General features: G+C 38.6%; 2 pseudogenes; both read right to left on the reverse strand.

The window, feature by feature from the left end:
- Positions 1–9,068: 9,068 nt before the first annotated feature.
- Positions 9,069–10,399, reverse strand: LOC143608592 (F-box/LRR-repeat protein 14 pseudogene; annotated as a pseudogene).
- An 857-nt stretch (positions 10,400–11,256) lies between these two features.
- Positions 11,257–12,904, reverse strand: LOC143608593 (F-box/LRR-repeat protein 14 pseudogene; annotated as a pseudogene).
- Positions 12,905–24,562: the final 11,658 nt, after the last annotated feature.

A 24,562-nucleotide genomic window follows, 5' to 3' on the forward strand; every position in this document is an offset into this window, starting at 1 on the left:
ATATTTTGTCTGGATCTATTATCCTCAAGTAATCAATGATCTTAGATCCTCCCGATCAAGAAGTTCATTCAAAATGGAGAGATTCCAGCCACAGAAAATCCTAAGTCCTTCAAACTTAAGGTATCACAATACATTTTATTGAATAATATTCTGTATAGGAAATCTCTTGCAGGTTCATACTTGAGATGTATCGAAGATCCTGAAATTCAAGAGGTGCTCAAAGACTTTCACGAAGGAGATTGCAGTAATCACACTGGAGGTAGAGCCCTATTCTCAAGAATTCTAAGAACAGGATACTTCTGGCCTACCATGAAGAGAGACGCCATGGAGTACTCAAAAAAGTGTGACTCATGTCAAAGACATGGCAAAATTCTGCATCAGCCAACAGAGCCTATGTATCCTATATCCTCATTATGGCCTTTCATGAAGTGGGGCATGGATATCGTGGGTAATCTACCTAAAGCGCCAGGAGGAAAAGTATTCATGCTTGCAATGACTGATTACTTTTCAAAGTGGATAGAAGCAGAAGCTTTCGTTCAAGTCCGCGAAAAAGAGGTGATATCCTTCATTAAAAGAAATATTATTACTAGATTTGGTATCCCTTCAGAAATTATTTGTGACAATGGTTCCCAGTTTATCGGGAAAAGAACCACTAACTTTTGTGACAGTTGGGGCATTAAGATTATTACCTCCACACCAATTCATCCTCAAGCTAATGGTCAAGCAGAATCAAGTAAAAAGATTATTATCAACAACTTGAAGAAGAAACTAGGATCCAAGAAAGCCAAGTGGGCCGAAAAACTACCATATGTTCTTTGGGCTGATAGAACAACACCAAAGAATGCAACACACACTTCTCATTGGTGTTTGGCTCAGAAGCTGTAATCCCTACGGAGATGGTGGTTCCTACTGCCAGAACAAGCATCCGTGATCCTCAAGCCAACAATGAAATCCGTCTTCAAGACCTAGATATTGTTGATGAGCTCAGAGACCTAGCTAAGACCAGAATGGCAGCATATCAACAAAGGGTAGCTGGGGCATACAACAAAAATATCAGGATTCGAAGATTTCAAGAAAGAGATCTAGTTTTGAGGAAAGCCTTCCAAAACACAACTAATCCAGCAGATGGAAAGCTAGCGCCTAAGTGGGAAGGTCCCTACTTGATCGAGTCAGAAGCCTGAAAGGGGGCATATCACCTGCTGACTATGGAAGGCAACAGGTTACCAAGAGCATGGAAAGCTATTCATCTCAAGAAATACTTTTTCTAATCCGGATCAAGTATCCTCAGAAGGATCAAGGATCCTGAAATTGGCAATATCTATCCTATCAGTTATTCATTTAAGATTCTTATTATTTTAAGGATAATGTATTCTTAACATTTATCTTTTCCAAGTTTTTAAGTAACAATGCAGATTTCAAAAAGAGATTCAACGTCTAAGAGGTTAGCCACCTCTCCCTCAGGCTTAAGGTACATCGCTATTTTCCTTGGCCTAGCCCACGATTGGATATGACCCCTGATGGTCATATCCCCTAAGGTTAAGGTTTTCACCTTTCTTATAAAACACTCTCGCCTGGAGCGCACGCTATCCAACGTATAGTCCGGGGCAGCGGGACGAGTACACGTTTAGTGGCTGACAATTTCGTTGTCTTCGGCTATATGGAGGATCCTACGATTTATGGTAGACGTACCATACCACCGGTTTATAACGTTTTCACGTTATCTCACGTTTGGGCTAAATCCCGGTTTGGGAGAGTCCCCAGTTAACATCCGTATTTGGGCTTGTCCCCAGTTTAGGCTTGTCCCCAGTTCACGGGCTTGTCCCCAGTTGCACGGGCTTGTCCCCAGTTACATGGGCTTGTCCCCAGTTGCACGGGCTTGTCCCCAGTTTATTTGGGCTTGTCCCCAGTTTGTTGGGTTTAATCCTAGTTAATATCATAAGTTATTTGCATCAGGTATCCTAAGTCCAATTACAAGGATCACAGAAGGATCAACACTTATGGTAACTTAATGGTGTTGGATATACAGCCGGAAGGGAAGTTGCCAAGGAAATTCCATTGATATATGAACTATACCCAGTTTGTCAAATCTCATCTGTTTTGCAGGATGCTTGATTTCAAAGGCAAAATGACAGCTGTGATCTTATCACAACCGCCATTTTGGGGGCAATTGTTAGTGCACGGAAATTTGACACTGTGGATATGTTATTCTGACATATAATCTGGATCAATTATCCTTAGAATCTATTGCAGATCCTGTCAGGATCAGTGATCCTCAGTACTTATTGCTTATTAACGATTTTCCTTTGTTATGTTGATATTTATGGCAGGTATAACGGCTAATGACCAAGTCAAAGTTATAATCTCGCAATCTAATTAATATACCGCGTGGATAATGGAGGAAACAATCACAATTAAGGAATGGCTTGATTGGCGGCTTAAATTAGGGATATTTGTTATTCTTTTCTTGTATATAATGAAGATATGATCAGCTAGGTTAAACACATGTACATACACACACACTAGAGCAGAAGCAAACATTCTCTCTACACACTAGCTTACTTTGTAATCTCGATCATATACTCCACAACACTTGTAACCACCTTTTATTATCAATATAATCGACGGTGATAGTTTTCACCGTCCGGGGGTTTTTTGTGCCGGAGACCACGATAATGAATCATATACTTATCGACCAAAGGTTACCTTTTTGATCATTGACTAAAGTAATTCGACCAAAGATTATCTTATTAATCCTTGACCGAAGTTATTTTACCAAAGATTACCTTGATAAGTTTTGACCGAAGTAAGAGTATTTTGGTTAAGGGCTTTTCCCCGTGATCAAATCATTGTGTTCACCAATATTTCGATTACACATTCAATATTATCATCATAGCACTAATCCTCACATAACATATTTGGATACATTATCCTTGAGTGATTTTTGTCCAAAACATAGACAAAGTTGTCTAATTACATGGAGTTCCATTATCCATTGTATCGGATCGGGATAGCCGTTTTACTTCTCATTTTTGGAAAAGTTTCCAAACAGCTATGGGAACAAAATTAAACTTGAGCACTGCATACCATCCACAGACTGATGGTCAAAGTGAAAGGACCATACAAACATTGGAAGACATGTTAAAAGCATGTGCAATTCTCCTATAATAACAATTATCATACAAGCATTAATGCAGCCCCATTTGAGGCCCTTTATGGACGAAGGTGTAGAACACCTGTGTATTGGCAGAAATAAAGGGAAAACAATTATCTGGTCCTGAAATCATACAAGAGAGTACTGACAAGATAAATCAAGTCAAAGAGAGATTACAGACCGCACGAGATCGTCAGAAAAGTTATGCGGATCATCGACGCAAACCATTGGAATTTCAAATTGGAGATAAAGTGCTACTAAAGGTATCTCCATGGAAAGGAGTAATTCGATTTGGTAAGAAAGGAAAGTTAAGTCCGAGATTTGTTGGACCATTTCAAATATCAAACGAATTGGATAAGTAGCCTATCAGCTAGAATTACCAGAAGAAATGGCAGGTATACATGATGTATTTCATGTAAGCAACTTAAGGAAATGCTTAGTTGATAAATCACTAAAGGTACCCCTTCAAGACATAAGGATAAATGAAAAGTTGAAATTCGTTGAGAAACCTTTGTAAATTAAAGATAGAAAGATCAAGAATCTCAAGCGTAAAAGAATAGTTCTGGTCAAAGTAAAGTGGGATTCAAAACGTGGACCAGAATATACTTGGGAATTGGAATCTGAAATGAAACGAAAGTACCCACACTTATTTCAATCAAATCTCGAGGACAAGATTCAAAATAAGGAGGGGAGACTATAACAAACCACAAATAAAGAATAAAGAGATAAGTGAAGGAAATTCCATCCCACATTGGTGGAAGAAAGAAATGGAGAAGGCACCACCATAGTATAAATAGGTTTGTAAGTTCTTGTCCCACATCGCTAAATTACAAAACTAGTGAGCACTTTATAAGAAAGAAAATTCCTATGTTAATGTTCTTATAAGACATATCACACCCAGTGGTCCTAGCGGAAGGTGTAAAGCACCCGAACGCACACATGCACAGGCACGGGCTCGGGGGAAGTGCGATGGGCGCAATGTGGCGCTTTGATGGCGCACTTTGCACTTCGCACACTCGCATCGCCGCGAGCCGCATTAAGGGCCGCCTTATTATTTTTGTTGGGAATTAAGGTTTTAAAAATCCTTCCAACGCGATACACGACGGATTTAGATTAGTCTCATCACTTAGCGCGATGACGTGTAACCTTATCCAAATATATGGCGGCGTAGCGATACGCGATGAGCTGATACAGCTACCCATCGCGTACCGCGACGTGGAGGTTACGCAGACGAGACACGTCACTTGCCACGTGGCGTGCCATGTAGCAAGCCTAGGGCTAACTCTGCAAAGCTATAAAGATGCTTCGCGATACGCGACGCCTTTGCCTATGGCCGTCGCGTATCGCGACGGGCTTCAGAATCAGCTATAAATAGATTGAGTTTGAGACATTCCTCCTCGCTCAAAATTTTCTTTCCCTCTCTGAATACACACACACACACACATATATATTAAGATATATATTAATAGTATAATACCGAGTTATCGCAACGATATCCTATCCGATCGAAAGAAATATACACGAATTCGAAAGCTCTGCCTGTTAAGGTATGACATTGTGCCATCGTGTAAAGTTTCTACTCTCGTGATTATCGTTATGATTATTGGTTTTATACTAATCTAGGTATACTACATTGTGTTTATCCTAGGTGCTTAATACCAAGAGGCTTTTTCTTTAATTGTAAACTTGCAAGGTGAGACATTCGAGTTTTTGTACCACTCAAATTTGCGTGAGACAACTGTTTTCCGACACTGTCATGATAATTTCAAAACCTATAAAACTCATGGCAGATTTCTAAATATTTTCAAATATATTTTTAAAAGTATTTTAAATACATTACAGTGATTAAGTCTCTGCAGACTTATGCGATGGTTACTACTGGTATTGTGGGGTTTTGTATACAAGGCTTGCCTACTGGGCTATTACACGTTACTTATTGGACAAGTGTTAGCCAATAAGTAATATGACCACATTCATATATACGGTCGAGTGACAAGTTCCTTTCGGTAATTTGTAATCAGGCAGATGTAAAAACATCTTAATGCTGTAACTGTAAAATGTGTCATTTATAAATGAATGTACTCACCAGTATTTCTTGCTGATCAAATATTTTAAACATGTTTCAGGTGACTTGTTAGAGACAAAGGAATAATGCATGCGGGCTTCCAGCTTAAATAAGTGGCTTGTCACCAGAATAAAAGAAACGTGTTTTGTAAATTAGGGTTTAACCCTATAAAACTTATGTTTGTATCAAAAGGGATTAAATTCCCGGTTTATGATAATAATAATCATGGTGTTTTTATATCTCTGATCATTTTTCCTAACTACGGTTCTTATGAAATTTTCCGCTGCAAAATAATTTAATAAACACCGATACTACCAATCAATGTTCACGGCTTCCCTCCGGGGGTATAGGGGTAGGGGCTATGACAAAAATAATGTTAAAAGTGACGGAAGGTTAATTAGGCATCATGTGGTGGCGTTTATAGACAAAAGACAAAGGTACATGCACCAATCGGGGTGTCATGATGGTTGAGTGTTATGTACCTTATGTCTAAGGCTTGATACAAAACTACTATCGAGCTAAGGTCTCACCGGAAGTAGCCTCTCTATTCCTATGTGGTAGAGGTAAGGCTGTCTATATCTTACCCTTCTCAGACCCTACCATAACTTTGCTATTGGTGGGATTTACTGAGTATGATGATGTCACACCCTCAAAATCCACTAACGGAATTTTACCATTAGAGAGTGTAAACTGACAGGATCGTAGTCATTAGTTATATCAAACATTATTACCAAAGTTTTAAAAACAAACCAAACATACAGGTCTGAAATAAATGCGGAAGCGTAAGCAGTAATGAAAATTGTTGCGTCAATACAGGACGACTTAAAGCAACAGTTGGTATGATAAACTTAAAAGCAATCTAAAACATATGAGAATTGTGCATACATGTCCTAAACCGCGCGCCCGCCTCGGCTACCAAAGATAAACATACTAAAAGTGTCAACACAAGGTTGGTGAATTCACAGGTTTAAGTAAAATAATCGTTACATTTTAGCGTTACCAGATTGAGTTATTCAAATATTTATATATCAATAGGTAGCTAACCTATCAAGCATGTATTACTAAGTGTTCGACACCGAAGCCGGCTGATATACGTTTGCCTTGCCACCATGTGAGAATCGACAAAGCCACAGAAGAGGGAGCGAAAGTGCTTTGATCAACACATTTTGAGGGTTCAAAAATGGAACATTAAGAGTTACAAGAGAAAACTGAAATGCAAGAATAACCATTTTCCACATTATATGCCACGTATTAGGTTTGGTCCAGGTAAGTTTAAGTATTGGTGGTCTGACATGTTTGAATGTTTTAAAATGCTTTTAAGTTTCATTATGTGCTATTTGTTTAAATATGTTGGACGGGTGGAATTAAACGGGTTAGACCGGGGTTGGATAAAAGAAAAGCCTCCTGATTGAGATTTCGGGAGCGAGTCCGGATGAAGGCTCTTCTGTAAACTTAGCGCATTTCAAGAGGCAACCCGGTAGTATGTTTTTGTTTTACTTTTATTTTTGTTTTTGGGGTTTTTGTTTTCTTGTGCCGGCTGTTTCTTGATTTGCTTTCAGGTTACTGAGATGTTATTGGGTGATTGATGATACATGGTTTGATTCAAGTGTGGGGAGGCTATTTGCTTATTGCTTGCCGCTTTCATTCGTAAGTGACAGCTTGGTAGAGAGCACTGAAGTATGGGGCTTTCATTCGAATTGGAGGGCATGGGACACGACTCGCAAGCAATATCGTCATATTTACCAGGGGAGTCTGTTCCACCTTACTTATATTTGAATGTACTTTATTTTTTGTCTTTTTCCTGTCTCATTGAGGACAATGTGACATTTAAGTGTGGGAATGGGAAACTGATGTTTTTATATTAAAGAAAAAAATTCAAAAAAATAAAACCCCTATATATACATTTTCAAACTTCTAACGGAATTAACGTCTCGGTTCGAGTAATAGCGGAAATAGAACCCGAATATCAATAGCAAAGTTGAATCATAAGATTCGACCCGCTCTGATACCAATTGTAGGTTCCAAAACACCACCGAACGGTTTAGCTCTCGATAAACGTGTCGAGACGGGTGCGGTAAATCAAGCGACCGAACATAGATAATATAAGATAAAATATGAACGATCTCGTTGTCGGTTACAAGATTGATAGCATTAAACAAAGAACCGACCCACCCAAGGTGAGCTCCCCTTGGGTGGATGATTTACACCATGGATACACACACATAAAACTAACTAAAGTCCTATTTATAACAAAACAATTAAACTAGAAGATCTCCTCATGTTGAAGTTAAACACGTGTCGAAGCTCTCGTCCCGGATCCGGAAACCACGTCGTTTTTAGTTATTTCCTTGACCAAATATATTTAACGAGTTTCGCATATTGATATCGCAAGTCACAAATTTTGGCCCTACATTTTGTGATATTTCAATTTTGAACCCTCGTTGTTTTATACATTTTCCCTCCAAAATTGTAGTAAATCAAATTTTGACTTTTTTGTTTGACTTTCATCTTACCCAATTAACTTTCATCGATCCAACATACTAACTGATTAAGAACAACTGATGATAAACAATCATAACATATTCAATCCAACTGATTTACCTATACAATTAACCGTGCATTTACTAAATTACTAATTTTGACTTAATTTGTTCACATTGACTAACCAGATTAGCCTAAGCACCAAAATTATTAAACATACAATTAACCTAAGCTCCAATTTTGCTAGCAATTGCATGCCTACTTATTAACAGTTAAAAATGCGTAGCAATTTTGTATACAATTGCATACATTATTCATACTAACTTATGATCTAAAGTAACCTAATTTGATCTAAACTGCAACCACAATATTGCATACAAAATGCAACTAAAAGAAATCTAAGATGTAAATGGAACACAAAAGAAAGAAATTGAAGCCAAAATATATGAATGGTAACCAAAATGCATAACTGGAAACCAAAATGAAGAAATGAAAGATAAAATGAAGAAATGGAATCCAAAACTAAGAAATGGAAGCCAAATGCGTAAATAGGACCATGCGTGGTAAAATGCATAAATGAAATCTAAAACGAAGAAATGGAATCCCAAATGAAGAAATAGAAAATGCATACATGGAAGCCAAAATGAATAAATGGACTCCGAAACTGGGGTGTAAACAAGTCCAGTGGCTTGCAAGCTATGACTACTTATATGATGCTATGTTTGAATGAAATGTTTATGCATGTTTCAGATATTCAAAATGACACCGGAAAGAATCGTGGAGGTTAAATCAACCACGATTCGCCTTAATGCCTTCAATCGCCCGACTATCCAAGACAAGTGCACATAAACGAGCCACCCACTGATAGCAATTACATAGATTGATTTCAAGATATAATTAATTTTCTCTTGCCCAAAACAAGATTTGTTTCAATGATAGAACCATCAAGAAAACGTAACGACCAACCAGGCCTGATAAGGAAATGGAAATGGAAAAAACAGGTAAAGAATCTGTCACAAGAAGAAAAATCGGAGTAATTAGTTAGTAACCATGACAATTCTAAACAATTAAATTCCATATTCATTATGAATTCCCAGAAAACTTTAGCTGGGTGCATAATGTTACCAAAAGTTAACATTAACCCAAAATATTAGCAAAACAATGATGATTTGACATATCGTTAAGTGAAACGTTTTAAGTTGCAATATTACCTGTCCAAAATGTTACAAAAAGTTCATTAACCCAAAATATTAAGATAAAGTCTTATACAACCTCCTAAAGTAATAGTTGCACACACCCAAAAGTCAGAACCACAAATTAAACAGTTCACAAACCTAAGGCATTGAATATATCCAAGGGACCATGACATAGCTAGCTATAAGACACAGACTTAGCAGCACCTTGCACGCCACTCAACGAAACTTGAGGGCAATCTTTCACAACAAGTTTTCCAAGTTTGCACGAATCGACTAGTGGCTTGAACCCTCATCACTTATCTCTTTGCATCTTATAACTTCCAAAGTCTGTAGATGTTCATAACCACAAAAAGCTTCTAATCCAGCATTATTAAAACAAAAAACACCGTCAAGATGCAAGCTTTTCACCGGGCACATTTTAACCAAACTTAAAATCCCTTCTAGAGAAAACGAAGGCAACAAGGAAAACTCTCCATCTGCGAAAGATATTGATACTGACTCAAGCCATGTGCAGTTTTGGGCCAAGGACATTAAACTATCATCCGTGAGTCTTACCGGGTTGTCCCTTGGAAGTGAGGAATCTGAAGGGATGGTTATTGCAAACACCCGTAGATTTTTCGAGTTTTGGGCTAGCCCGTTGATGTCACGATCCCGTGCTCCTACACACATGTCTAAATGAATTTTCTCTAAGTTTTTGCATCTGTTTAACATACAAGCTAGTCCTATTTCCGGCCTGATGATGCAATTGGTTAGGCGAAGTTCCACCATGTTTTCATATGTGACCTCTTTATTTTTCCATATCTTAGCCATTACTGCCTCAAAAGTCGGACTGTATGTGTCGTTTGGGTCAGGCTCAAACTCCAAACGTTTTATGTTTTGCCAAACGTCGGAGTGTAAAATGAGATGGCCTTCCCTAATACCCTTACAATTCCTGATGCAAAGATCATGAACCCTTTGTTGCAATCCAAGCCAATCAAGCCAGTAAAGGTCGATAATATTTTCACAACCAACAAGATGGAGTCCTTTTAAGTTTTTGCAGCTCGAAACAATGGAAAGTAATCCAGAACCCGTGATTCCAGGGATCACGTTTAGTTTCAAAGATGAAAGGTTGGCACATGATGTTAAGGATTTAAGGCCTGCATCGGTTATAGAAGTGCAATGACTTAAGGTGAGGTCGGTTAAAAACGGGCAGACGTTGGGCAGTATTGAAAGGCCCGGGTTTTCTAATTGTTTTCCTGATTCTGATGTCCACCCAGAATACATAATTTCAATTTCATTTAAGTTTGGGAACCTGTGACATAAAGAAGTGAATGCTTCATTTGCAGGGTTTAAGCCACAGCCAACACGAATGTGTTTTCTTTGTTCGTTATCAATGTTATAGAACAGTTTACAAGCCGACGATATGGAATTTCGATCATTTGTTTTATCGATTCTGCTGAAGATCTCCTGAATGAGTTGATCTGGGAGACTGGCCTTAAGGACTTTGTTTTCTTTGGAAGGAGACATTAATACCAGAAGTGAAAGAACAAATTAATAAAAATCTACAGTACATTTTTGCTACATATTTAGCTCAACATCATGAAAAACATATAGATGAACTAAATGCTAAAATTTCCAAGTTAGAAATTGAATTATCTCAAAAGAAAATTGTTATAGAAAACTTTGAGTTAGCCTTTGAAAAGCTGAACAAGCTAATTGGGTCACAAATGGAGTTAAGATTAAAGACTGGTATAGGCTATGATAGTTCTGCTGTACCACCCAGGATAACTATACTAGCCTTCCTCACTTTGATTTTAACTCACCACCAGAGGAAGAAATGGTCTATGGTATTGGTCATGTGCCAATTTCAAAGACATTCGTTCTTGCTGCTCCCAAGACTGTTGATTCAGCTGTTCCTTCAGTTAGTCCTAATATTAGTTCATCTTATGTAGCAGGTTGTGTAGAAGAAAAGGGGTGTGTGGAAACAAACAAGGGTTGTGGAGATAAAAACATACTTTTTGATTCATCTATTGTCAACCCTGTCTGTAATAATATTGATTCCAAAAACATTTTGAACAATGATGTATTTGATGAGAGTGTTCAAGTTAATGATTCCATTATTAACTTCTCGTCCATTCTTATCATCTTCCAAAGGTCGGATCGATTTCTCAAAATTAACCCAAAATATTAACACAAAGCAAGATGATCCGACGTATCGCTAAGATGATACATGTAACTTGCAATTTACCAGTCCATAATGTTACCAAAAGTTCATTAACTCAAAATATTAAGATAAAGTCTTATATAACCTCCTAAACTAATAGCTACAAATTAAAAGATCACAAACCTAAGACATTAAATACATCCATTGGACCATAGCATAGCTAGCTATAAGACACGGATTTAGCAGCACCTTGCACGCCACTCAACGACACTTGAGGGCAATCTTTCATGACAAGTTTTCCAAGTTTGCACGAACCGATCAGTGGTTTGAAACCTTCATCACTTATCTCTTTGCATCTTATAACTTCCAAAGCCTGGAGATGTTCACAACCACAAAAAGCTTGCAATCCAGCATTATTAAAACAATAAACACCGTCAAGAAACAAGCTTTTCACTGGGCACATTCGAACCAAACTTAAAATTCCATTTAAAGATAACGAAGGCAATAAAGAAAACTCTCCATTTGCGAAAGATATAGATACTGACTCGAGCCGTGTGCAGTTTTGGGCCAATGACATTAAACTATCGTCCGTGAGTCTTACTCGGTTGTACCTTGGAAGAGAGGAATCTGAAGGAACTCTTACTAAAACGGCCCGTAGATTTTTCGAGTTTTGGGCTAGCCCGTTGATGTCACGATCCCGTGCTCCTACACACATGTCTAAATGAATTTTCTCTAAGTTTTTGCATCTGTTTAACATACAAGCTAGTCCTATTTCCGGCCTGATGATGCAATTGGTTAGGCGAAGTTCCACCATGTTTTCATATGTGACCTCTTTATTTTTCCATATCTTAGCCATTACTGCCTCAAAAGTCGGACTGTATGTGTCGTTTGGGTCAGGCTCAAACTCCAAACGTTTTATGTTTTGCCAAACGTCGGAGTGTAAAATGAGATGGCCTTCCCTAATACCCTTACAATTCCTGATGCAAAGATCATGAACCCTTTGTTGCAATCCAAGCCAATCAAGCCAGTAAAGGTCGATAATATTTTCACAGCCAACAAGATGGAGTCTTCTTAAGTTTTTGCAGCCCGAAACAATGGAAAGTAATCCAGAACCCGTAATTCCAGGGATCACGTTTAGTTTCAAAGATGAAAGGTTGGCACATGAAGTTAAGGAGTTAAGGCCTGCATCGGTTATAGAAGTGCAATGACTTAAGGTGAGGTCGGTTAAAAATGGGTAGATGTTGGGCAGTATTGAAAGGCCTGGGTTTTCTAATTGTTTTCCTGATTCTGATGTCCACCCAGAATACGTAATTTCAATTTCGTTTAAGTTTGGGAACCTGTGACATAAAGAAGTGAATGCTTCATTTGCAGGGTTTAAGCCACAGCCAACACGAATGTGCTTTCTTTGTTCGTTATCAATGTTATAGAACAGTTTGCAAGCCGACGATATGGAATTTCGATCATTTGTTTTATCGATTCTGCTGAAGATCTCCCAAATGAGTTGATCTGGGAGACTGGCCTTAAGGACCTTGTTTTCCTTGGAAGGAGACATTAATACCTGAAGTGATAAAGAACAAATTAAAAAAAATCTACAGTACATTTTTGCTCTATAAAATGGATTATAACAGTTCAGAATACATATCCTAACAGTATAACGAAATGCGAGGCGTGAGGCAAGAGCTATTATATCATGCTTAAGTACCCAATTTCGACCACCCCAACAGAATTTTATGCTAAAAATCGATTATGTGATCCATTTGTGACAACCCATTAAGTTTAATACATAAAAGCAGGCAGGTTTGTCCGAGACCAAATTCGACAACCCCAATCTCTAGCCTCAAGGCTCGTTTAATCCTTCTTTCCTAAATGAGACAACTTACCTAAAAACAAATATCTTCTCTTTCCGGAAACAAAATTTTAAAACTAGGGAAAATGATTTAAAAATAAAATTCATTTTTGAACATTGGTCGAGTATGCGTATACTCCAGTCTGGCATACAAAAAAACACCTTAAGGTTAAGCATTTGACCAACAAGTATAATCACGTCAACTCATGATCGGCGTACAGGTACTTGATCAATTATGGACAGCCTTTGTTTTACATTTAAATCGTAAATGATTAACCTACCATTTTAGAAATTTAGCACGTTATTCACATTTGGGCAGTGTTCATCACACATACTCAAGTCAAGTTAATCAACTCATCTGATTGTTCGTTAACGGCAAATATATACACACTCTCTAATCCTACACTTATATCTAAACACAGTCTACTACAAGACTTAAACAGTTAAGAAAAAAATGGTTCAGATATTAATAGATTTAGTAGGAGAGATAAAGTAACTAGGTTAAGCGATTAATTGCGCAACAATCTTATGTATTAAAATAAAAGCAATATCTATATATGTGATTGATTATCATAGTCTATGCTTAAAACCGATTATGTCATCTATTTGTGACAACCCACTAACCAAAATTCAATCAAGTCGATATTAAAAGTTGCAAAAAAACTTAGACCCTTAAGTAACAATTAATTTGGAATTAACGAATATTAAACTTAGCAACATAACATATATATAGATCTAAGTATATAGGCAAAAGTGAAATGAACTAATTACCTTACAACAAATATCAAATCGAATCAAAACAAAATGAATTAAAAAAAAACACCTTAAGGCAGGGCCGGACTTTCTTCCTAACCAGGCCAAGCAAGAGCTTAGGCCAAGCAAGGGCTTAGGGCCACCAAAAAATAGGAGCCCCAAAAATATTTATATATATGTATTGGATTGGACTAATTTGAGTTAAATACAGAGAGGCCCAAATAATAAAAAACCTGAATTTAGTGTCATGGGAGTAGACATAATTTATAAAAAACAAGAAATCATACATAATAACTGCAGCGCAAGATCTAGGCAGTATAAAAAAGTTACTCTTTTAACGAAGAAACTTTTAAAAAGAAGTACGTTCATCTAGGAGATTTATGGAATCATGATGATAAAGTAGATATTGATTGTTTTAGATCTATTTCAATAATTAAAATTACTTAGAGATATTATACATTTAGAATCTAACACACAAGTTGATATATTAAATTATATTAAAAAAAATTTCGAATGCATTCATTGCCTATAGAATTATGTTAAGTGTTCTAGTTTTTCAAATTAAAATTGTTAAAAAAGTTATTTAAGATCTACAAAGTCACAAGAAATGTTAAATGGTTTAGCTATTTTGTCAATTGAAAAGGAGTTTTAAAAGAAATTGATTATAATCTTTTTATTAAACAATTTGCATTAATTAAAGCTAAAAAAATAAATTTTATCTAAACATATTTTCATGTTTACACACACACTAAATAATCTTTAAAAATTTTATTTATATATTTCATCTGAACATATTTAAAAAAAAACTTTGTAACTCCGTCAAATATAAACCTTTTTAGTTTATAATTGCCGGTCCTCAAGTCTAGGTAAAGGAGGGTTTATATTAAAAACTTTTTTTTTAAAATGCCTCAACTTATTAGTTTGCTTAGGGCTACCAAAACGTTGGAACGCCCTGCCTTAAGGTTAAGCGTTTGAGCAACATATGTATAATCTCGTCAACTCATGACCAGCATACATGTATTCGGTCAGTTACGGGCAGCCCTTGTTTTACATTCAAATCGTAAATGATTAACCTACCATTTTAGGAATTTAGCACGTTATTCACATTTGGGCAGCGTTCATAACACATACTCAAGTCAAATGTATCAACTCATCTGATTGTTATATACACACTCTCTAATCCTACACTTATATCTGTAACACAGTCTACTACAAGACTTAAACATTTAAGAAAAATAGAGGTTCAAATATTAATAGATTTAGTAGGAGAGATAAAGTAACTAGGTTAAGCGATTACGCAACAATCAAGTGATCTATTTAAAACCGATTATGTATAAAAAATAAAAGCAGTATCTATATATGTGGTTAATTATCATAGTCTTATGCTTAAAACCGATTATGTGATCTGTTTGTGACAACCCACTATGCAGGATTGTACAAAACCAAAATTCAATCAAGTCGATATTAAAAGTTGCAGAAAACTTAAACCCTAAGTAACAGTTTTGGAATTAACGAATATTAAACTTGGCAACATAACATATATATATATATAGATCTAAGTATATAGGAAAAAGTAAATGAACTAATTACCTTGCAACAAATATCAAATCGAAACAAAACAAAATGAATTCATGCTATAGTATTGATCATCTTCTGGTCGTTTGAAATTGATATTTGTTTGTTTTTCCCTAACTTCGGTATGTACAAGTATAGAGGCCAAACGGGTTGGGTCAGAGGCCCATTTAAAATCACTTACCACCAAGCTTGTTCAACTTTAAAATATTATTATGATTTAACAGAAATTAAAAAAATAAAATATAAAAATATATACAAATCCCTCCACTTTGAACTACTTTGGCGTTCCCTACTATTTATCACATCAAATAATGTTGAAAATCTCCCGTTTCAGACTATAAGGCCCGGTTTTGTTATTACTCTTTCGTATTTATAACTAGTTCATTTACGTTTCTAGTTTGTTTACATTTGTATGTTTGACCCGAGGCCTTATGTAATTGGAGCCTATTGGGCCTTTATCTATGAAAAAGGTGTATGACAATACACACACTATATAATATATGTGTATGTGTAACATCCTACTTTTGGCTATAATAATAAAATAAATTTCGTCAATTTTATAGTGAGTCGTTATCGGTTTAGATAAATAGAATATGAATTGGGCTAGTGTTGGGTAAATGGATATGGGTTATGGACTTGGGTTATGAAAGAAAGAAGAAAAGACCATGGGCTTAAGCCCATGATCCATAAATATATAAACCATAATCATCACTTATTTCCTCACTTTACACATATTCTATACACCACCAAAACACACACTTAAGATCTCTCTAGTTCCTCCCTTTTCTCTAGCAGAAACCAAGAAGGAAACCGAGCACCGACCCGAGGTAATACACTAGTATGATGTTTTATTAACTTAAACCCGTTAGATATGGTCACGAAACGACGAGCCGACACCGTTAAACCGTTTAAGTCACAAGATCCGGATGGAATCGGGTATAACCGAGCCTAAGATGAGCTTAGGGATCACCCTAGCTCAGATCTGGATCGAACGGGGCGAAAAACGGTGAAAAACGGGTCAAAACTCGTTTTTCCGGCGAAAACCCGATTTTCCGGCAACGGCGGCGCCGGAATAGTGGTACGAGAGGGTAAGGAATGTCAGAGAATGTTCTGACATTCTCTGACCTAACCTAATTCGTTAACGGGAAATTAACGAATTAGAAGTAGTTCGTTAGCAGGGAGTTAACGAATTAGACGCAATTCGTCAAGCGATTCGTTATAGATAAGAGGACGAACTAACTGTGATCATTCGTTATTGAAGATAACGAATTGGAAGGTCCAATTCGTTACATGGACTGATTCGCTACATGAACTGATTCGTTTACTAACCAGTTCGTTAAAAGGTTCAATTCGTATAGGAACCAGTTCGCTAAGATAAGCCGATTCGTTATGAACCAGTAACGAATTAGAAGTTTAACGGAATGACAAGAACAGTCCCTAGACTTAGAAAAGAATTATTTAATTACAAAGAAGCCCTTGGACTTTTAAGTAGCAAATTAATTAATGATTTAAAATGCTAATGGAAAATGTGATAAAACAGTTAATAGAAATAAAAATTTTCCAAGCTTACCTGGCAGCTCGACCCCAGCCAGGGGCTCTGCCCCTTGGACCTTGCAAGGGGCTGCCGCCCCTAGACCCCGCTGACAGGGGCGCTGTCCTCTGACCCGTTCGTTGAGGGTTATAATTAGACTAGAAACGCGAGATGAGTGGTGATAGTTAATTGATGCATGTAATTATTATACAGTTAGCCGTGCCCAACTGAAGAAAGGAATAACTATTAACGGTGAACGTAACCGACTTCAGGTGAGTTTCCAGCTCCATTCCTTGTTATGTTTTCGGGGCTGTGTGCATACTCGATGTGATAGTTAATACACTTACTTTAAATGGTAAATGTATGCCTTGTATGATTTATGTATGATAATTGCTTGACGGTGCATGAACGATCTTCGAATATTGCATATACCGTCAAGTGGCAGTTAAAGATATGATTGATATGTATGATGTATAAATGATGTACGTATGAATATATATGATGTGTGAATAATTTATGCATGATATGTCAATGGTACGTGAACGCTCTTCGGAGATTGCACATATGGTCAAGGAAAGCATGTAAGACAGGTATAGTACGATGTACTAAACGCAGGGGACCGGCCCTAATAATGTCGGCGAACGCAGGGGACCAACCCTAATAATGTCGGCCAACGCAGGGGACCGACCCTAATAATGTCGGCGAATGCAGAGAACCGACCCTAATAATATCGGCGAAGTTTATAGGGCAGAATGCTCTTTAAAACGTATATGTATTAATGAAACTATGTATGTAAGGATGTAAGTAAATATGAAGGCATGTACCTTCGGGTACATGTGTAAGTATGTGGATTGTATGTCGTCTGATTAACTAGAACTCACTCAGCGTAGCTGACTTTTAGTATGCACGCAGGTTAACAGATTGAGACAGCTGGTTTGAGCAGGACACATGGCAAGACTGAAGAGGCTGGCATCGGAAGATTTGTCATCATGTTTTGATACTATGTTTTAATTTGTTCTAAAAATACAAGTTACGAGTATTTGTAATGAATGGTTGACTATTATTATTATTCCGCGAAAGTTTTTATTAACTCTGGTGATTAGAACTATGTTGATGAGTAAATCCAACGTTAAGGTGAGGCACCGGTAACGGGGCCTTACAAGTTGGTATCAGAGCCAGGTTCGAGAGATTTAAGCATCCTACATGCTTACGAGGATGCCATGTGTCACTCAAGCAAGCTAAGTAAAGGTAAAGCATAAGATTAAATTCACGTGTAAAGTAGAATGATGACCGGATGTTTGCGTAACTGCTAAATAAAGAATGTATGAATGCTAGCTTAATGGCTAGGGATAGGAGTATGTGATGATATGAACTGTTTGAGTGTCTAACTGTTAAAAGTAGAACTAGCACAAATAGACTCATAAGAGGAAGTGTATAGGACACGGAAGGTAACGTGAGCAGCTAATCACAGCTGGCCACTGTTATTACCTGTTAGCCTTACTATCCTTGTACTAAATGGTTCCTTAAGTGATGACGTTTGTGTTTCCTTATAGAATACGAATGGCTGGAGCTAAGAAAGTTGCTGGAAGAGGAGGACGTACGGGACGTCGTGGTAGGCCACGCGTTGTCCAAGAATCGTCAGTAAGAGCAGCTACTAACGCTGAGGGAGAAGGAAGTGCAGCTGGTTGAAATCCGAGTAACAACGAAAGGCATCAACTTGACCCTGCCGTTCAAGCTGCCATTGCTCAGGCGGTAGCAGCTGCTGCAAAGAAATGGAATCTTGAAAGGTCTGCTGGAAGCCATGCGAGAACTGCGGAAGGGGCAAGTAGTGATGGTAAGAAAAATGATGAAGGGGAGAGGGAGGCCTCGAGTGTAGTTAGGTCAGTGAAGGTGGATGATAGAAAAAGGGGTCGTGGTGGATGCAACTATAAGTCTTTCAAAGGTTGTGATCAACCAAAGCTAACTGGCTTGGGAGACGCGATCGCTACTCTCCAATGGATAACCGAGATGGACAAAATTATCCGAATTAGCGAATTCCGTCCCGACCAAGCTGTGGGGTATGCTACCCAATCATTCGGGGAGGAGGCGATGTACTGGTGGGAGACAGTTGAGCAGAGAAAGATTCGAGAAGAGATCAAGGCCTTGAGATGGGACGATTTGAAGGAGTTAGTGATGAAACGATTCTGTGCTGATGCAGAGGTAGAGAAGGTTGAGATGAAGTTCTTGAGTCTGAAGGCGGGGAAGATGACACACCGCGAATACCTCACTGAATTCAACCGTCTGTCAAGGTTGGTGCCAGATATGGTGAACACCGAGGCCAAGGGGATCAAATGCTATCTTAGGGGACTGCCATAGAATGTTCGTGTCTTGGTCAAGGCTGGTAGACCAGATACTTTTGATTCTGCTGTGGGGCTCACGGAAACGGTTTATGAGGACTTGATAGATGAGGTGGCTATGGAAGAAAAGAAGGAGAAGAAGTGGGTCGCGTCTGCCAAACGACCTGGTACTCAGATGTGGAACCCCAAGAACAAGCAACCGAGAGTGTGGGAGAAAAGGTCATGTAGGACGTGCGGAAAGATGCACGCTGGAGAGTGCAAGTGGGGCACTGGGTCTGAGGTGTGCCGCAAGTGTAGGAAGTCCCATGGTGGGGAGTGTAGATCAGGGTCAATTGCCTGCTACAAATGCGGTAAGATGGGGCACTTTGCTCAAGATTGTTATGCAAAGCCCGCTTGTTATAAGTGCGGACTGACAGGTCACTTGGCAAGGACTTGTAAGAGTGGTGAAGCTGGAGGGAGTGAGAAGAAAGATGCTGATCAAGCGAGGCCGAGAACTAGAGCCTACATGCTAACCCAGGAACCAGCTAGGCAGATTCCTGATGTTGTGACCGGTACGTTCTTAGTAAATGGTATTTCTGCTTCAGTATTATTTGATTCGGGTGCGAATAGAAGTTTTGTAGCTACGACGTTTAGTAAATTAGCTAAAATGAAATGTTGCCGAGTGTCTGAAACTTTTATATTAGAAACCGCTAGTGACGCCTCGGTTAAAATAATGAAAATGGTTAAGGATTGTAAGATAGAATTAGAGGGACATGAGTCCCCTGTTACTTTGTATATTATGACCTTAGGAGGGTTCGATGTAGTGTTGGGTAGGATTGGTTGTCTGCACACGAAGCTCAGATAGTATGTAAGAGTAGGATAATAAAGCTAAAGTCATTGGACGGCAGTGCGGTGACGGTTTATGGTGATAGGGAAAGTTCAGGACTTAACGTCATCTCAATGATAAAAGCCGAAGGGTTATTAAGATGAGGGTGCGATGCCTACCTGGCGTATGTTGTCAACGCTACGACCGAGACAAAAGAAATGAAGGATGTCCCTATAGTGCACGATTACCCGGAAGTATTCCCAGAGGATCTCCCAGGGTTGCCACCGGAGCGAGAGATAGAATTTCATATAGATTTAGTACCAGGAGCCCAACCCGTCGCGAAAGCGCCTTACCGTCTAGCGCCGTCTGAGATGAAAGAATTAATGTCCCAACTGCAAGCACTCCTCGATAAAGGTTTCATAAGACCAAGTGTTTTGGGGCGCGCCAGTGTTGTTCATGAAGAAGAAGGATGGAAGTATGAGAATGTTCATAGACTATCGCGAGTTGAACAAGCTCACGGTAAAGAATAGATATCCTTTGCCAAGGATTGATGATCTGTTTGACCAACTACAAGGATCAAGTTGGTTCTCACGAATAGACCTTAGATCAGGCTATCAACAATTGAAAGTGAAAGAGGCAAACATCCCTAAGACAGCGTTTCGGACGCGGTATGGATACTACGAGTTCCTCGTAATTTCATTCAGTCTAACAAATTCTCCCGCGTCATTTATGAACATGATGAATAGGGTGTGTCGGCCGATGTTGGATAATTCAGTTATCGTCTTCATTGACGACATATTGATTTATTCAAGAAGTGAGTCTGACCATGCCGAGCATCTGAGAGAAGTGCTGGGAGTTCTGAAGAAAGAGAAGTTGTATTCTAAGTTTTCGAAATGCGCTTCTGGTTGCGAGAAGTGCAATTTCTAGGTCACGTGATCAATCCTGAAGGGATTACCGTGGACCCAGCTAAGATTGAGGCAATAACGAATTGGAAGACTCCACAGAATCCGACTAATATACGAAGCTTCCTAGGGTTAGCTGGCTACTAAAGGAAATTCATCGAAGGTTTCTCCAAGATAGCCGCACCGTTGACCTGTATGACCCGAAAGTCGATAGTATTCAGTTGGGGTAAGTTTCAAGAAGAAGCTTTTCAGGATTTAAAGAAGAGACTCACGCAAGATCCAATCCTTGCTTTACCCGATGGTGACAAGGATTTGGTTGTTTGTACTGATGCTTCGCATCGTGGGTTAGGCTGCGTGTTGATGCAATGGGGAAATGTGATAGCTTACGCGTCTAGACAGTTGAAAGTCCATGAAAGTACTTATCCGACGCATGATTTGGAGCTAGCAGCAGTGGTGCATGCTCTCAAGATATGGAGACACTATCTGTATGGTACTAAGTGTGCCATTTACATAGATCATAAGAGTTTAAAGTACTTCTTCGAGCAGAAAGAATTGAACATGAGACAAAGAAGATGGTTGGAGTTGATGAAGGATTACGACTGTGATATTAAGTACTACCCTGGTAAAGCTAACGTGGTCGCTGATGCGCTAAGTCGTAAAAATGAGGAAGTCATTGCAACAGTGAAGTTGTACCAGTTGATCATGAATTCAAGTCTATTGGAAGAAATCATCAAAGTGCAGTCAGAAGTGCTGGTGGATGAAGGACTAGTGAAGAAAGAAAGGATTTTCGGTCAGCAAGACGAGTCGATAGAGAACACGCATGGTGTTAAGACTAGTTTTGACCGTATGTGGATTCCACGCCATGGAGATCTCAGGGGTCGAATCTTAGATGAGGCTCATAAGTCAAGGTATTCGATTCACCCAGGAACTACGAAGATGTACCAAGATTTGAAAAGAGACTATTGGTGTCCATGAATGAAGAATGACGTCGTAGATTATGTCAGTAAGTGCTTAACTTGTTTACAAGTCAAGGCAGAACATCAGAAGCCTTATAAAAAGATGCAACCTTTGGAGATACCGGATTGGAAATGGGAACACATCACCATGGATTTCATAACTAAGCTACCTCGTACAGCTAAGCATCATGATACCATCTGGGTGGTTGTGGACCGTTTGACCAAGAGTTCTCACTTTCTGCCCATACGAGAGGCTATCTCGTCACAAACGTTAGCAAGCTTGTTCATAAAAGAGGTTGTGTCTAAGCATGGAGTTCTGGTGTCGATCGTATCCGATAGAGATACCCGATTTACTTCGAGGTATTGGTAGAAGTTCCATGAAGCCATGGGAACAAGATTGAACATCAGTACGGCGTATCATCCTCAAACAGATGGACAGTCTGAAAGGACGATCCAAACCCTTGAGGATATGCTACATGCTTGTGTTTTAGACTTTGGTGGGAGTTGGGATGATCATCTGCATCTAGCATAATTCTCCTACAACAACAGTTACCATTCAAGTATTGGTATGCCACCATTCGAGATGTTATAGGGAAGACGATGTAGAACCCCGGTGTGTTGGGGAGAGATTGGTCAGAAAGAGATAGGAAGTTTGGAAGTCGTGCAAGAAACATCTTCAAAGTTCGATCAGATCAAAGCGAGAATGAAAGCCGCTCAAGACAGACAGAAGTCGTATGCTGATAAGCGGCGGCGACCGATTGAGTTTAACGTCGGTGACAATGTGATGCTCAAGGTCTCGCCTTGGAAAGGAATTATTCGTTTTAGGAAGAGAGGAAAGTTGAGTCCGAGGTACATTGGACCGTTTAAGATTATGGATCGTATAGGTGAAGTGGCCTACAAGCTGGAATTGCCTGAAGAGCTAGAAGGAATTCACTCAACCTTCCATGTTTCTCACCTAAGGAAATGTCTAGCTGATGACACGTCCCATGTGCCATTAATGGATATTGAGGTTGATGAATAGTTGAACTATGTTGAAAAACAGATCGAGATAGTCAACCGCAAGGAGAAGTAACTTCGTCGCAAGGTTATACCTTAAGTGAAAGTGCTATGGAAGCATCGCAAGGGTTCAGATGCTACTTGGGAAGCTGAGGATGAGATGCGCAAGTTTTACCCGAATTTGTTTATGTAAAAGTTAGGTTTCGGGGACGAAACCTCTTTAAGGAGGGAAGACTTGTAACATCCTACTTTTAGCTATAATAATAACATAAATTTCGTCAATTTTATAGTGGGTCGTTATCGGTTTAGATAAATTGAATATGAGTTGGGCTAGTGTTGGGTAAATGGATATGGGTTATGGACTTGGGTTATGAAAGAAAGAAGAAAAGACCATGGGCTTAAGCCCATGATCCATAAATATATAAACCATAATCACCACTTATTTCCTCACTTTACATATATTCCATACACCACCAAAACACACACTTAAGATCTCTCTAGTTCCTCCCTTTTCTCTAGCCGAAACCAAGAGGGAAACCGAGCACCGACCCGCGGTAATACTAGTATGATGTTTTATTAACTTAAACCCGTTAGATATGGTCACGAAACGACGAGCCGACACCGTTAAACCGTTTAAGTCACTAGATGCGGATGGAATCAGGTATAAACTGAACCAAAGATGAGCTTAGGGATCACCCTAGCTCAGATCTGGATCGAACGAGACGAAAAACGGTGAAAAACGAGTTAAAACACGTTTTTCCGGCGAATCCGCGGTTTTCCGGCAAGATTATGTTAATTCTTTCTATAAAAATGTTTTTGATTATCGTGATCAATCCACCAATCAACATTATCAACCTCAACTGTACTATCAATTTTATAATAGCTACTATGGTTATTATCCACAAGATTATGTTAATTCTTTCTATACAAATGCTTTTGATTATCGAGGTTATCTAACAGCTTGTTTGTTCCCGTACAACCATCTCCTTATTCATCACACAACCTATGTGTTATAATTCTGACGGTTTCTATAGGGAAGATAGAAGAAAACTTTGTTTTGTGTGCGGTAACCTGTCTCACCTTGCAAGACATTACAAGAGCTGGCATAAAATGAAAAGAGAAACGAACAGTAGGTTTAATCAATTCCGTTCAAGAGCTAAACCGAGCTCAAGAACAAGAAATGACCAACCTGACAGTTCTACCAGCGAAATGGATGTGAGATCCAAAAATAAAAAGGACGACAAACCTCCTTTTTGGACAACCAAGAAGGAGAGAGCAAAAAGAAATGTGAAAACTGAAAAGTCTGAGAATTCATCAAAAAGAAAGCAGCAAAGAAATCCAAAGATTGAAATATCCGAAGATGGTGTTTTAAAACCAAGAAGAAGACAGTCTCAAAAAAACTTTTAAAAATAGAAATCTGCTCGTACATGGAATCCTAGAGACTGTTCTTCCGATTATGACACGTCTCACAACATCATTAATAAAAAAGAGAAAAGGACATTTGACAACCATGTGATTGACCCTCTCGAGACAACTAAGTCTTGGGAACCCTTATCTAAGTAAACTGTTAATGTGTGTAGGGTCAGTCAAGGCATTCTGTAAATAGTATATGGTATTTGGATAGTGGTTGTACCCTTCATCACTTATCTCTTTGCACCTTATAAGTTCCAAAGTCTGCAGATGTTCACATCCACAAAGAGCTTCCAATCCAGCATTATTAAAACAATAAGCACCGTCAAGCAATAAGCTTTTCACCAGGCACATTTTTAACCAAACTTAAAATCCCTTTTAGAGAAAACGAAGGCAATAACGAAAACTCTCCATCT

Source organism: Bidens hawaiensis, unplaced genomic scaffold, assembly GCF_021521415.1.
Source record: "Bidens hawaiensis isolate Kalapana, Puna unplaced genomic scaffold, B.hawaiensis_p1.1 tig00419396_1, whole genome shotgun sequence".
Classification (NCBI taxonomy): Eukaryota; Viridiplantae; Streptophyta; class Magnoliopsida; order Asterales; family Asteraceae; genus Bidens; species Bidens hawaiensis.